Below are 8,457 nucleotides of genomic sequence, written 5' to 3' on the forward strand. Positions count from 1 at the left end.
CTTTTAGAGATGGCCTCTGTCTCAATCAAATTAGGACCCAAAGGTGGTTCACAGGGAACTATGAAACCCATGACCACAGTTAATGTCAAAGGCGGGAGTTTGCCTTTATATTCTTTTACTCTTGACACATAAAAATAATCAGCATGTGGTTGGTGTTCTCTATGTCACACGAAAGGGTGTGAAGGAGTAGGTATGGAGAACTAGAAGTTTTGATAAATTTCCCTGTCCTTCTAGGAAGCACCTCAGGCTCTCCTTTCTTTAGCTGGCTAGAATAAACAGGAACCAAATAGCAACCTGCGATATTTTCAACTCCTTCCATACCACCTTATGCCTGAGGGAGACTGCTTGAAGAAGCAGCCTGTGCTTTCCTCTATATATCCAAGGAATTAGATGAGGAGTATTAAATTAAGTGTGGAACCCAATGAAAAGCAGCTGATAAATATGCAGACGCGATTCTGGGCCCACAAATGCTGTTCTTCCCTTCCTCTCTTTCTCCTCTTCATCATCCTGCTTCTCCTCCTCCTGAAAGCCTGCTGACAAACTACCAGGGTGGAGCCCAGTCTGAGGGCTGGAGGAAGGGGAGGAGGAAAAGCCTCAGTAAGAGGACTCCACCCTCTCTGCTCCCAGTAGAACAACAACAATAAAAAAAAGAAGGCTTGAGAAGCTGGGGCTGACAGGAAGGTGGGGCAGAAAAGGGCAAAGTGAGGAAGGGTGGGTAGATGGGAGGGGAGTTAGGACCTCAGCTGGGTAAAGCTGGCCTGGGGTTGGGAGGGAAGTCAAGCAATATATAAACAGAAAAATCTGCATTCATTAAATCACTGTTGTTTGTGGAACAACAAAAATGTAGCTAAAACCAGGGCATGGTTCAGACCTAGTGGGAACAAAATTGTCCTCCTCACCCACTTTTCTTCTTATTCCACAGTTCCCCAGAGAGCATATTCCTTCTGCGAGCTCAGCTAGAAGAAGACCTTTTGCCCCTCTGCTAATGTTGAACCAGGGTTAAGTTCCTCACATGCCCCAGAGGACGGTGCTAAGGTTACTGACAGCAAAGGATAAAGATATTTTGGAGAAGGAAATCTAGTTAGCTGAGAGAAAAAAGCCTGGAAGGAGATTGCGGGAATAAAACAATGATTTAGATTGCAAACTGTGCAACGCTGGGCAAGTGCCTTCACATCTCAAAACATCAGTTTCCTCACCTATTTCTTTTAAAGATATCTTATTACTTCACAGAATTGTCAAAAAGATTAAATAAGATGCAGAGGTGGCTTTACAGTAAAATTAATGAAGCTTAAGCTTTACTCCCCTTTCCAAGACTCCGGGAGGGATCAAACACCGTGTTTTTCTTAAAGATGGTCCCCAAAGTGGTATAAGCTTCCAGCCCCACAAAACCTAGATTTCTAGGCCCCCAATGAGATTATAGCCTACAAAGCACAGTGTCTGGCACAAAGAAAGCTCTCAGTAAAGGTTAACTAATATTCATGGCAATGGCAACTGTGAAAACTACCAGCTTTAGGTTGAGTCTCCTAGTCTCGGTAGGGGTGTGTGTGTGTGTGTGTGTGTGTGTGTGTTGGGGCTGGGGGTTGAGTGTGTATGGTTTTTTAACTCCATTTTGGACCCTAGATACCACCACACCCCTAAATTGGAGGAGGGAAGAGAGAAGAAGCTTTATAATCAACAATCAAGTCAAACCAGAAAAACTGCACCTGCAGAAAAGGGATAATATCCTTGGCCTTGTCCCCAAAGTGTATATTCCTGAGTCAGGGAAAGAGCCTATTGTGTATACGAGAAAAAGACTTGCAGGCCAGACACGGTGGCTCACACCTGTAATCCCAGCACTTTGGGAGGCCGAGGCGGACAGATCACAACATCAGGAGTTCGAGACCAGCCTGGCCAATATGGCGAAACCTGGTCTCTACTAAAAATACAAAAATTAGCCAGGCATGATGGCGCACACCTGTAGTCCCAGCTACTTAAGAGGCTGAGGCAAAAGAATCGCTTGAACCTGGGAGGCGGAGGTTGCAGGGAGCTGAGGTCGCACCACTGCACTCCAGCCTGGGCCACAGAGTGAGACTCTGTCTCAAAAAAACAAAAAGAAAAAGACTTGAATTACTGCTTTAATATTAAACAAATAAATATATGAGATTGTCTAAGGAAATGTATAAATAGAACAGGAACTTTTTTATCACTGAGCTAATCCAGAGAGGCGCCAGGGCTCTGAAGGCTCCCAAAGGCAGGCTCATGCTTATCATCCTTATGTTACTTACCACAAGCAGCTCTCACTTCCCCAACAGAGGGGTGGTATCCATCTTTCACTGTCCCCTAAGCCAACAGGAGATTGGCCTTCACCCTTCTTCCCATTGCAGTCTTATCACTTCCCTCAGAAAGTAAAAGGGAGAGAAGAAAGAGGGTGGGGAGGATGTCTTTGGTGCTTTCTTAAAACCTTTCTGCCAACACACCTATTGAACTACTGCAGCCTTATTTTTCATTTCCTCTGTCCTTTGTTTGCCCAAATGGCCTTGCATTGTGGTAGTCCTTTTCCCTCAAGTCAATACCACAAATATAGTTGGAGCAGTTTACCCTGGAGCCACAATAACAGGATATTCCCTTCTCAAGTCAGGCCAGCAGGGTATTTAAGAGTATGCCAGGCAGATTAGCAGTAGTAATTTACTTCCTAAGGTGAAATAAATTATTTGATCCAAGATGAGAATCTAATTAGTATGTTATGGAGATATAGGCAATCATACCTGTTTACATGATATAAACACACAACTAAATGGCCAGGAGTATGTGAACCTGTGGGGATAATATACACAAATATACTGAAAATAAAACAATGCATACACACATACTAGCAAGATTTAGTCATCCAATCACAGAATGTTGGCATAAGAAGGACCCAAAGAGGTTATTTCATCCAGTGGCATTCATACCAGGTGATTTAGGTGGTACATAGATAAATATTTTCTAATAGTATATATTTATTTGTATGGTTACCTTCTATTTATGGAGAGTAAAACTAGCTTTCCATTTATGGTAATGCTATTTTTGATGAAATTTATTTAAGTAAAACTTGTCAGTGTATTTAAAGAAGCATATTAAGTAACTAATGATATAGGTAGTACTCAGATATGGTCTAAATCATGAAGTTAAAACATAAATAATTGAACGTTAGCAAACCATGATTGAATTAAATTCTACTCCCAATTCAGGAGTTCCCTTATTTAGACACCTCGGTCTGGAGGAGAGTCTAACCCCAAAATCAATAAATATGAAGCAAGCTTGCCTCCTCCTCCTGTGTGCATGGCAGAATTGTGAACAGAACATGACATTTTTCCACTGAGCCTAGGTGAAGCCTTCTACTCTTCTTCCTTGAACCTCCAGTTTGGGCTAATGGGCCCTCTTCTGACTCTTACAGCACTCTGACATATTTCTCTCAGAGGGCTCACTGCAACGTAGTATACCTTTCTTTTTATGTGGCAGTCTTATCCATTTGACTGTCAGCTCCTTGAGGCCAGGAGTCTAGTAGTTCAATCACCTTTATGCTTTCAACTCGGAACACAGTGCCTGTCATATGACAAGTAATAAAAGTTTGTAGAATGGAATAATTTAGAGCTGCAAATGCCTGGATGTGAATACTGACTTTGCCACTTACTAACTGTGTGACCTAGGACAAGTTACTTAACCTATCTGAGCCTTGGCTTCCTCCTTTGTAAAGTGAGCGTAATGATAGGACTTACCACACAGGATATTGAGAGAATTATGTAACTTAATACATGTACATAAACATGCTTAGAGGAGTACTTGCCACAGACTAAGCACGATATAAACTTTTGCTACTATTATGTTGAACTGAAATATGCCTTTTTAATATTTCCACCTATTGGTCCTGGGACTCATTCCTGGAGAAACATAGAACAAGTCTATTCCTTCCATGTCATGATCCCTCAAAGGTCTCACCTTTTGTCCTCTCCCATAAATTTCCCTGATTGCATAATCTATCTCTTGCATAACATAGTTGTCACACCCCCTTACCACCTATTAGTTGGTTGATTACAGTAAAATAATAAAGACTCTTAGGCCAGGGATGCCATCTCACAGAGACCAAGGTGCTTTACCATATAGTTTACCGGGTAAAAAAGTGCAAGGTTGAGAATAAATGTCTCTATTACCAGAAAGTCAGAGATGGAAACAAAGGATGGTCACCCCAGATTTAAACATAATAATGAAAAAATTGAAAAGATCTAAATGTTTAATACTGAGATATTGAGTAACTAAAATATAATACACCCATATGATTGATGCACTGCTAGGGTCTAAGTATATGTGTGCCCTTCAAATTCATATATTGAAATCTTAACTTCCAATGTGATGGTATTAAGAGGTAGGGCCTTGGAAGGTGATCAGGTTATGAGGGCTCCACCTGCAAAGATGGGAATAGTGTCCTCATAAAAGGGCTTCAGGGAATGAGTTCACCCCTTTTTACCCATCTGTCCCTTCCTACATGTGAGGAGGCAGTGTTCATCCCCTCTGGAGGATGCAGCAACAAGGCACCATCTTGGAAACAGCGAGCCCTCACCAGACACCAAATCTGCTGGCACAGTGACTTTGGATCTTCCAATCTCCAGAACTGTGGGGAAATAAATTTCTATTATGTATAAATTACCAGGTCTGGGGTATTTTGTTGTAAAAGCAGGACAGAGTAAGACATAGACATTATATAGCCATTAAAATTTAAGTTTTTCAAGAATTCTCAATCACTACAGAAAAATATTTGCATAATAATATTAAGTGTAAAAACAGGACATAGAAGTATAGTTACACTATCATTTACATTTTACTAGACCTACACACATGTCATTCATCTTTGCCACAGAAACAAACACAGTTTAGCATTAAAACAAAGGATATCTAGTAGGATTATAAGAAAATTTTATTTTATTTAAAAATTTTTCTATAAAGATCATGTATTGCTTTTATAATAAAAAAATCAAGTTGGACATAGTACTGTAGTTGTAGGTAGCTGAAGGATTATGGTGGTTTTTATTTCTTTTACTACACTTCTTCATTTTTCAAATTTTCTATGACAAATTTGTAGTATTGATATAATTAGATAAAACAAGATGAACTGTTTTTAAAGCAACATCTTATCATAATGTTCATTTACCTGGGTCATATCAGCTTTAGGAAAGAATACTCAAGGAGCATGAGTATGTAATACTAGTAACAAGACCCACCATAACATTTCTTACCTACACTATCAAAATGACCTCCTAATTGGTCTCCCTAACCGTTTCTGCCCTCATGCACCGCAGCTAAAATTTATCATTCCAAAATCAGAAATTTCTCAAAGGTGTCTCATTGCCCTCAAGATAAAATGTAAGCCAGACGCCATGGTTTACTCCTGTAATCTAGAACTTAGGGAGGCAGAGGCAGGAGGATAGCTTGAGCCCAGGAGTTCAAGACCTGCCTGGACAATGTAGTGAAACCCTGTTCTCCACAAAAAGAAAAAAAGAGACAAAAAAATATAACAAGTGTAAGATAAAAACTAAAATCTCTTAATGTTATCTACAAAAAACAACAACAAAAAAGCCTTCAGAAATAGCTTGTGCTTTTCTCCCTAGTCTCATCTCCCCAACTAGGATTTGCCACTTGCTCAAGACAATGCTTTGCAAGGGAAAGTACACAAATCCTGGCTACATCTTTCTCTCTGCTTAGAAATTTGGCTTAGTAACAATAATCACAATTTGTAATTAGGTATGTTATGTATTTGTGTGATTATTTTTTCTATGCCTGTCTCTCCCACTAGAATCCTTACTGTGAAGGCAGAATCTAGGTGAACTTTACTCACAAATGTGATCCATTGTTTGAAAGAAAGTAGTTGCTCAATAAATATTTGCTAAATTCATCGACTGACTGACTACATGATATCCTCATTTGCTTTTTATTGCAGTGTTCATCTTTGACTTCTCTGATCTACAAAGCTCCTGAATGTGCTGGGATGGCAAGGGGCCATAGTGTTGGGGGTAGGTTAGATTGTAGTAAGTTATTTATTCCTATTAATGATAATTGGAGTAAGAGTTTGAGGCTGAAATTAGTCTACATTTCTGTAATAATAACTAACATGAATAGTGTGCTTGCTATGTGCCAGTCATTTTTCTAGGTGCTTTACATGTAGTAAGCTAGTACCATTATCTCCATTTTACAGAGGAGAAAATTGAGGCAGAGAGAAGTTAAGTGAGTTTGCCAAGATCACATAACATATCACTCCTTTCAGTTGTTTTGATTGTAGCTGGATTCAAAGAACATGGACCATAGGACATGACATGGATCCTCAGAAATGAACCCTAGAGGTCTGGATAAGTAACTATTATAAACCTGTACAAGTTTTGCCAAATGACAATCCTATTTGCATGTTCACATCTGTCCTTGGCCACACTGTGTTGGAATAAGGCCAGGGGAGCCGCCTCTAGTCATGATCCAAGAAGGAATAAAACAGGAGGCACTTTTCCAAGATGACCAAAAGAGTCATTTGCTGTAGAATTATTTTTTAATTTAAAGTTTACTTCAAAACTAGTTCTGACGATTCTAGCCAGTATTATTTTTCCCATTTTAGAGCTCCAGAAATGCACAGATTTATTTTTTCCATGAAATAATCGATATGGCTTATTATGCTTATGTGCAAGTAAGGAAGTATAATTTAACTTAAATTATTTTTCCAAGAATACAAATTAGTATATTAAAGATGGAAACCCAAAATGTCAGATTCTTTATTCAGATAATTATATAAACTATGACAAAGCACAGAATAAAAACATAAGAGTGTTGTATAATACACATTTGTGAGAGAAACATGAACACATTTGATAAAATAAAAGGCTTATGTGAATAATAGCACATTTTTTTGTGTGTGTGTGTGTGAAAAAGAAGTGCCTCTCAAAGAATTAAGATTCTATGACAACACTTAAAACTTCAGTATCTGGGCTGGGCACAGTGGCTCATGCCAGTAATCCCAGGACTTTGGGAGGCCGAGGCGGGCAGATCACTTGAGCTCAGGAGTTCGAGATCAGCCTGGCCAACATGGTGAAACCCGTCTCTACTAAAAATACAAAAAAAAAATTAGCTGGGTGTGGTGGCGCATGCCTGTAGTCCCAACTACTCGGGAGGCTGAGGCAGGAGAATCACTTGAACCTGGGAGGCGGAGGTTGCAGTGAGCGGAGATCAAACACTCCATCCTGGGTGACAGAGCGAGACTTTGTCTCAAAAGAAAGAAAGAAAGAAGAAAGAAAGAAAGAAAGAAAGAGAGAGAGAGAGAAAGGAAGGAAGGAAGGAAGGAAGGAAGGAAGGAAGGAAGGAAGGAAGGAAACAAAAACAAAAGCAAAACAACTTCAGTATCTTATGATTCTCACACTTTAGCATGCATCAGAATTCCTGGGAGTTCTTGATAAAACACAGATTGCAGGGTCCCACCTCCAGAATTTCTGATACAGTAGGTCAGGGGTGGAACCCAATAATTTGCATTTGTAACAAATTCCCAGGTGATGCTGATGTTGCTATTCTGAGGACTAATAGCAACGATTGCAATTCTTGGAGTACTAATGGCCTAGGTCTTGCTCTTTAGGGAATAAGAACATATATCCTGTTATTCTATTATTGCTCTACAGGTGTTATAAACCAACAAGTGATCCACAGGAAGTACATTTTGTAGATCTTTAGTGCAAAGAATATTTTCTAATTTTTTAAATCTCCATTTTATGAAAGCATCTGATAATAATAGCTACCAAATTAGCACTATACATACATTACTTCATTTACTGCTTAGTACAACGTTGAGATTCATATTTTACCCTGAGTAGGGACTGAGTTATTATCCATTTTATAGCCAAGTACATACCAGATTGTAATCTCTACTGCCCCCCAATGTTCAGAGTTAGTCTCAACCTTTTACCAGCTTTTTTTTTTTTTTTTTTTTTTTTTTTTTTTTTGAGACAGTCTGGCTCTGTTGCCCAGGCTGGAGTGCAGTGGCACAATCTCAGCTCACTGCAACCTCTGCCTCCTGGGTTCAAGTGATTCTCCTGTCTCGGCCTTCCCAGTAGCTGGGATTACAGGCACATGCCACCATGCCCAGCTAATTTTTGTATTCTTTCAAAAGTTCTGAATTGAAGTAGGGGGGCAAGGATGGGAAAAAGTGGGAGAAGGTGAGGACACTGGGGAGAGGATAGGGGTCAGCAGGCATCTTCAGCACTGGTCCCTATCTGAATATTTCTGGACACTAGCCTTGTGATAGCTAAGAAGCATTTTCGTTTTTTTTTGTTGTTGTTGTTGTTGTTGTTTTTTTTCCCATTTATGGAGGTTATTTTCAGCATAGGTCAAGAAACAAGCCTGGCGCTTTAGCAATGGCTCATTCCCAGTTGCTAATATTTAGGGCTCAGAACCTCTTGATTTTAATAATCTCTATGC

The sequence above is a fragment of the Macaca nemestrina genome, chromosome X, assembly GCF_043159975.1.
Source record: "Macaca nemestrina isolate mMacNem1 chromosome X, mMacNem.hap1, whole genome shotgun sequence".
In the NCBI taxonomy this organism is placed as follows: domain Eukaryota; kingdom Metazoa; phylum Chordata; class Mammalia; order Primates; family Cercopithecidae; genus Macaca; species Macaca nemestrina.